Raw genomic sequence first — 7,966 nt, 5'->3', positions numbered from 1 at the left:
GTGCATGGGCTACGTAGAGTTCAAGTCCCTGCCATGGTGGATCACAGTTTTTCTTGTGTTTGGGTACCTTTTTCAATATCTTGTCACGGTGTCATAGGTATTTGTGATCCACAAAGTGAAAAACACTTTTTAAGTGATGTAGTTAATAAGTGGGAAGGACAAAGGGGTTAAGGAGAGTTGGAAGGGGTTTCGCTAATGATGCTCCTGTCTTGCCCCTGCCCTGCTGGTTCTGTTCTCATTTGACCTTGTTCTATTGCCCCATTTCTTTAGTTAGTTACAAACCACTGAAGATCTTAGCCCTGTTCCCTAAGTCATAGTTGTTAATCCTAGCATTGGGATACATAGTGAATTACACTGATAGGTGTATTTGCAATAAAGGAGTTTTATTATGTAGAATTACCATTACACTCCTTTAAATTTTGGACGTGGAAGAAAAATAAATTTTTATACTTGATTTGGAAGTCTGGTTGCACACCTGTTGAAAGCAATGCTCCCAAAGTATACTTTTACTTATTGTTTTTACTTTTTGCAGAAGCATTTAAAAAGAAATTGCACATGAGTATGCAAACACTCAGTTTAGTTATACTCATATATAGGACTTCCTATATGGTTAGATCGGGTTTTACAGAACGGGTTCTTTTAACTTTAAAATTTACACATTGCTAGCTCAAGTTATTTGCAAAGGTGAAAGTCTAAAAACAATTTGGTACTCATGTCCCTAAATATGGTTCTAAGGCCTAAAGTTTATTTTCATTTTATTTACTAATGTAAAATGTCATTCAACTTGCAATGAAGTTTATTTACTTGGTTTAGTTTAGAAATAGTTCTTGAGCCATACAGCTAAACTTTATTAGACCTAAATATTCTCCAAACATTTTCAATCTTCCATTCAGGACAATTCCTTGGACATTTCCCTTTGGTTTATAAAATCAGTATGTTTACGTTCTTTATCCTCAAGTCACATTTCTAAAAAGTACATTTTATTTTATGTTTACCATGATTTTATGTTTACCATATTTAAAATATAAAAAATATGGCGTGCATACTTTAAAATCACTAGGTCAGGCATTATATAAATTGTTTCACATGTATTACATTTTAGCCAAATGCTAGGCATTTTTTCCCCCACTTCACAGATGAAAAAGCTGAGATCAAAGAGATTCATTAACCTGCAGAAGATCACACAGATGATTGCAGCCTGGATCCATCCTGATCTGTTTGACTCTAAAGATCAAGCTTAAATTCTTGAACACCAATTTCTTTATTTCACAGATAGAACAGAGAGCAAGAAAAAAAAAAAAAACTATAGAATTTATGAATGATTTCCACTTTCTAAATGTTAATAATTCAAGCATTTCAGTTGTTCTTTTTCTTTATCACACAACCATTAGTAGGTAAAAGTTGTTTGTATTTCACACCAGAGAGGTCAGGTTTACATTCACAGTAATACCTCATATTAAAGGCTAGAACTTAACTAAAGAAAGAACCTGGTAAAGAAAAATTTGTTCAAAAATACAGCGTGTGGTGTTTGTTTGTTTTCTCTAGGGTTACTTTTATCCTTAAAAAAGAAAAAAAAAGTCTGCTGTGTCTTCCTTCTTTGCACAACTCTTCTGCCCTGAGTTACTTGAACACACATACAGAAATGCACACACAGGGCTTCTGATTTACGAAAACAGTATTCTTCCCTTTCTGTTATTAATTTTTTTTATTTTTGATATGCTGTGAACTGTTGAATTTAGTAAAGATATTTACCTTTTTAAATGATTTAAAAGAAATCCCTGTCTTTACATATTCTCAGGAAGGTATCATCATAATTTAACTGCATAGCCTTTCTTAGATTGACTTTAATTGTTGTACTGATGAATGATACAGAGGGAACACTGACTGTAGAGTTCCAACACTGAAGCTTTTGTAACTAAGACAATTGTGCTTATCTTTGTATATCATTTGCTTATGCTCAGATGTTAGCAGCAACTTTAATGTAATTTTCACAGACAACTTCAGTAGTGATAATATTTTGTCAACAAATCCTCTGTTTAATCACATTATGTGGACTTACATTTAATTAATATTTACTAAAGAAATTTGTTGTGTGAAAAATACTGTTGATGTTTTTTGCTTTTTAGAAAAATATTTCAGCTGCTCCCTTTAAAGATTCATATGTTATTTTATTTAAATATTTAAATGTTCTATACATTTGGGTCCTAAGCTTGTATGTCCAAAGCAGGTGATTAGTGTAAAAAAAAACTTTTTTGCTCTTATGATAGGAAGTTGGACATCAACAGCTAATAATGCCTTACATGTAGTGTATAATGGTAACATGCTTCTGTTTAATTTAATATTTTTGGTTTTAATTTTCTAAATGAAGTAACTTATCTGCAACTTAAGGAATGCATTTTGATCATCTATGACAAACTTAGCAACTCTTACAGAGACTATAATCATAGCTAAGATAGTGTACATTAACTACAATCACTGTGTCCAGTGATTTGCAGATATCATATGATTTAATTATTATACAATACTAAATGCGCATTTTATTTATCATCATATAGGTAAGAAAAATTAGGCATGAATGGGTTTAATTGTTCAAGTAAAGTCAGACAGCACTAAAGCCACCGAGGGTGCCAATGACTGTGACCTCTGTCTTAACCACCAAGGCCTGTAGAAAAATTAGCACCATCTTTCTCACAACATAAATTTGAATATTCTACAATGTGTCAAAATCTGCAATAAAATAGCTACCAGTGTGTGGAAAAATAGAGATTGGAATAATATATGCTAAAATTTATGTTAAAATGTTAATAGTATTTGTAGGATATACGATAATGATTTTGACTTCTTTTTTTATAAAAATGTGACTCTGGATAACATATAAATCATCTGAACTGTTTTTTTTTTAAATGCTGATCAGTGACACACATGTAATATGAATTAACCCCAAATTTTGAAATAATAGGTCAGAAATTTACACTATGACGAACTTTCTAGGTAATTTTCAGGTAGACAAATGTCTAAGAAACCGTATATCTTTTTAATTGTGTCTGCATTGCTTAATATTCTATATATGCTAAATAATTTTTTTTTAGATTTTTCTTTCTTTTTTTTTATTCATGAGATATTTATTAAAATAACACATTTAGGGAAAAATCAATACAATGTATATCCTCACTGAAAACTGTATAATTTTAATCTCAATAAAAACCATGATAAAGGATTTTTGCAATAGCTACTTAAGGCAGGAATTTAATTTACCTTAGTCTACATCTGTTTCTCCACTATGTCCTTGTATTAAATGAGTGAATAGAGAAACCTTTTTCTATTTTATGTTGCTTCAATTTCACTTTTATTTTCTGGAAACTAAAATTGACGTCTAATAATTTCCTTCCCTGTGGCAACTCACCTTGTTCTGTATCCAAAATATTTTACTTGTAGTTCATTGAGATTAATATGTATGTGATGGATAGCAAAAGAATGTTGCATAAGCTCATATTCAAAGATGTCAAAATACAGCTCAGGAGAGACTCAAAATAATGAACTCTTTGTTATCATAATATTGTAAGTGAAATAAAAAAAATTGTATATCAGAGCTATGTGCATACAGATATGCTCAAACCCACACTCAGTGATCTGAGTTAGCAGGATGCAATCTTTTAGGAGAAATAATCTGTGTCATTAAAACTTGTACACAATTTCTAGCCCCTGATTACATGAGTGAAAATAGAAATGGAAGTATCTCTTTCATTCATTATTTCTTAATTGGGTTTTTGTCATGTTTTATGGCATTTCCTCCCTTCAAGTCCACTTATTACACATAATACAAAAAGTGTATTTATTGAATATATGAATGGATTTGACTATTCGTTTCACATAGCTAACGTAGCAAAGGCATCTGTTTACTCTAAAGGGTCAAGCAAGCATCTCTGGAAGAAGTCCTCTGAAAGTTAAAGCATGAACAACAAGGAATTTTCTGAGCAGAGGAAAAGCATTTTAAATAAACTGAAGCAAGAGGTTGTATGGAACGTTCTGAATTATGTCTGGACAGCAGGGAAGTCAGGTTCCCATGGGCTGAAAGAAAGGTGGGGTGATGGTTAATACAATGGAATTTAGATTTTACTGAAAGACAAAGACAGAGTTAAGCAGTCAGTGCATAAATCTACAGGTCATTTTTAAGCAGCTTGTTTTGTGGACTCAGTAAAAAGTTTTAAGGTGGGTAGCACGAATATTGGCATTTTAGAAAAGTCAGCTCTGGTTGGAAGATTAGAAGAACTTTTTGACTTAGAATGTGTGGTAACATCCTCCTCTTGCAGGACATATTTTACTTACTGACTAATTTGTGTAAGGCACGGGGGGAAGAATCTCAGAATTCCCTCAGTAGGTATCTCTCAAATTTTTCTAATAATATCTTTATTGTATATAATTAAAATTAAATGGATTGCCTCTGAGCAATCCATATAATTTTAACAGCTTTTTGAGGTATAATAGATATGCAATAAACTGTACAGGTTTAAATAATCCAATTGGAAAGCTTTTGACATATGTATGTACTCATGAAATAATAGTGCAAACAAAATAGTGATTATGTCCATCACCTCCAGAAAAATGTCTTCTATTATTATTATGGACCTGGTGAAAGTAACAGTCTAGCTTTATTCTTTTTTTTTTTTTTTTTTTTGCAGTTTTTGGCCGGGGCTGCTGGATTTGAACCTGCCACCTCTGGCATATGGAGCCAGCGCCCTACTCCTTTGAGCCACAGGCGCCACCCTCTAGCTTTATTCTTGATCATAGCAGGAAATTATTTGATCTTTCATCATAAGTAAAATATTAACTCTAATGTTTTATGGGCAACCTTAAGCAAGTTGAAGAAATTCTCTTTTATTTATAGTCAAATGGAACTTACATTGTTGATGTTTTTGTAAATTGGTAATGAATGTTGTAACCAGTTCTTAGTGTCATTTATATTCTGATTTTTTGTCTGTTTTGTATTTTATTGATTTACTCTCTGATATTTATAATATCCGTTCTTGTTTTGCTTTGTTTGCTTTCCCCTTTCTTGCTTCTTAAGGTGGGGGTTTAATTTATTCATTTGAGGGTTTTTTTTTTTCAATAAAGGCATTTGTATTATAAATTTCTTTTCTTTTCAAATGATTGTCTATAACTACACTACATATATGCTGATGTGTTTTCGTTTTCATTCAGTTGAAAATCTTCCTTTTTTTAAAAAAAGTTATTTTTATGTGCTCGGTTTGGCAGCACGTATACTAAAATTGGAATGATTCAGAGAAGATTAGCATGGCCCCTGTGCAAGGATGACATGCAAATTCGTGAAGTGTTCCATTTAAAAAAAAAAAAAGTTATTTTTATTTCAGATTAGTATGAGAGTATGAAGGATTAAGCTACACTGTTTGCATTTCCAAGTAAAGTTCAAGTCACAGTTGAGCTCTTTACCCAAGGGGTGTGCCATCTACCATTACATTGTGCTCATTAGGTGAAAGGAAACCCCTTCTCCCCTCTCCTTTTCCCTCCCTCCCCACTTGAATATAATTCTATTATTCTGTCATGTGGGCATGTGGTTGTTTATCTAGTGGCTTCATATTAGTATTGCATACATTGGATAATTACTTTTCCATTCTTATGAGACTTTACTAAGAAGAATGTGCTTCAACTCCATCTAGGTAAATAAAAAGGCTATAAAGTCTCCATTTTTTATGGCTAAGTAATATTCCATGATATACATATATTACAGTTTATTGATTCATCATGGGTTGATGGGAACTTAGGCTGATTTCATGGCTTGAAAATTGTGAATTGAGCTGCAATAAACATTTAAATGCAAATGTCCTTTTGGTAAATGATTTTTTTTTCTTCTGGGTAGATACCTAGTAATGGAGTTGAAAGATCAAATGGAAGGTCTACTTTTAACTCTTTCAGAGGTCTCCATACTTCTTTCGATAGAAGCTATATTAGTTTGCAGTCCCACCAGCAATGTAAAAATGTTCCCTTCTCTCCACATCCATGCCAGCATCTGCAGCTTTGAAATTTGGGGGTATGTACCATTTTCACTGAGGTTGGGTGATATCTCAGGGTGGTTTACATTTGCATTTCTCTTATGATTAGGGACAATGAGAATTTTTTCATGTGTTTCTTGGCCATTTGTCTGTCTTCTTCAAAAGAGGTTCTCTTCAAGTCTCTTCTCCACTTAAAAATACTCTTGATTACCCTTTTGATTTCTTCTTGGGCTCATGAATTATTTAGAAGTGTGGCATTTTTACCAAATATCTGAATACATATACAAAACATTGTTATTGATTTCCAATTCAATTCCATTGTGAGCAGAGAACATATATTTTTTTTTTTATTTAAACACTTTGGAATTTGATAATATATTTTACCTTGCCCAGAAGCGGAAATATAATATGATAGATAGATGTAGTTATGTACATACTCCCCTAACTGTATAATAAATAAGAATATTTATATAAAATTGGAGAATTTCTTTGGGAGTCCTTCCAATTAATTACCTTTATGAGCCGGAACTACCTACATGTATTAAATGGAATTTCTGTGTGTGATTTTATCTGTTTTATCATTTGTTTATTCAAATTAGTTATTAGCATAGCCTGATAGGTATTTATCTTATAATTTAGGTTATAATTAAATATAATCTTAATTACTTTCTTGTTCAAACTTTTCCAGGTTGCCACTGGGAGCTTTTTCACTTGCTCTGGAATCCTGGTGACACACCCCACCAGAGCTTGTTTGTTGTTGCTCTGGTTGGCTTTATTTTTTTTCTTTGTTTTTACACTTTCTTACTTTCTAGCTCTGCAAGATGCTCCTGGTATCCCAAATATCCTAAATGACTTATTTTTAAATCTTCATGCATTGGGATTCATCCTTCATGCTGTAGATGTCTATAGGTTTTGAAAAACGTGGACTGTCATAATACTTACATCGTGTATTGTATTGAGTACATTTACCAGTCTAAAGGACTCCCTGTTGTTTCAGCTATTCTATCCATTCCCATCCCCAAACTCTGGCAACCACTGCCCTTTTACCATCTCTATAGTTCTGCTTTTTCCAGAATGGCACAAAAGTGTCATGTCATATTATATGTAGCTATTCAAACGAGTTTCTTTCACATAGCGATTAGTGTGACAAGCATTCACATTTCTGAACAACTTGATACCACATTCTTTTGCATTACTGGGTAATATTCTGTTCATGGATGTATGAAACATTATTTATACATTCACCCTTCAAAGGGCATCTTGACTACAACCAGATTTTTGTGATGATAAGCATTCTTGTACAGTTTTTTGTGTGGATCTAAGTTTTGAAACCAGTGCGATAAAGACCCAGAAGCACGACTGCTGAATCATATGACAAGACTGTATTTTCCTTTTAAGAAACTATTGACTTATTTTCCAAAGTGACTATCATTTTGCGTTCCCACCACAATGACTGAGAGTATCTGTTTTTCTTCATGTTCACCAATCAGAAATTACTTTCAGGCTAAAGAATTTCAAAGAAATAGAAGAACATAAAGTATATTTTCTCTCGTGTCTAGTTTCTTCTGTTTATCATGCTTTTGAGTTTCGGCTGTGTTCTTCCACATATCAGTAGCTTTGGCATTTCACATGTCATTACATAAACAAACAACATCGTATTTAGCATTTTCCTCTTAATCTCCAAAACTTTTTAATATTGGATTATTTTACAAATATTTGTTTGAATGTATGTCTTTATAAGGTTTTGACATTCTTTTTTTTTTTTTTTTTATTGTTGGGGATTCATTGAGGGTACAATAAGCCAGGTTACACTGATTGCAATTGCTAGGTAAAGTCCCTCTTGCAATCATGTCTTGCCCCCATAAAGTGTGACACACACCAAGGCCCCACCCCCCTCCCTCCGTCCCTCTTTCTGCTTCCCCCCATAAACATAATTGTCATTAATTGTCCTCATATCA

The 7,966-nt window shown here is 32.8% G+C and overlaps 1 non-coding gene across 1 annotated transcript; it reads left to right on the top strand.

Moving 5' to 3' along the window:
• The first annotated feature begins 5,237 nt into the window (after positions 1 to 5,237).
• Positions 5,238 to 5,344, top strand: LOC128586925 (U6 spliceosomal RNA). The gene has a single exon (XR_008380382.1). It is a non-coding gene; the product is annotated as a U6 spliceosomal RNA (small nuclear RNA).
• Positions 5,345 to 7,966: the final 2,622 nt, after the last annotated feature.

Source organism: Nycticebus coucang, chromosome 5, assembly GCF_027406575.1.
Source record: "Nycticebus coucang isolate mNycCou1 chromosome 5, mNycCou1.pri, whole genome shotgun sequence".
Classification (NCBI taxonomy): domain Eukaryota; kingdom Metazoa; phylum Chordata; class Mammalia; order Primates; family Lorisidae; genus Nycticebus; species Nycticebus coucang.
This window is presented reverse-complemented; position numbering and strand designations above follow the sequence as displayed.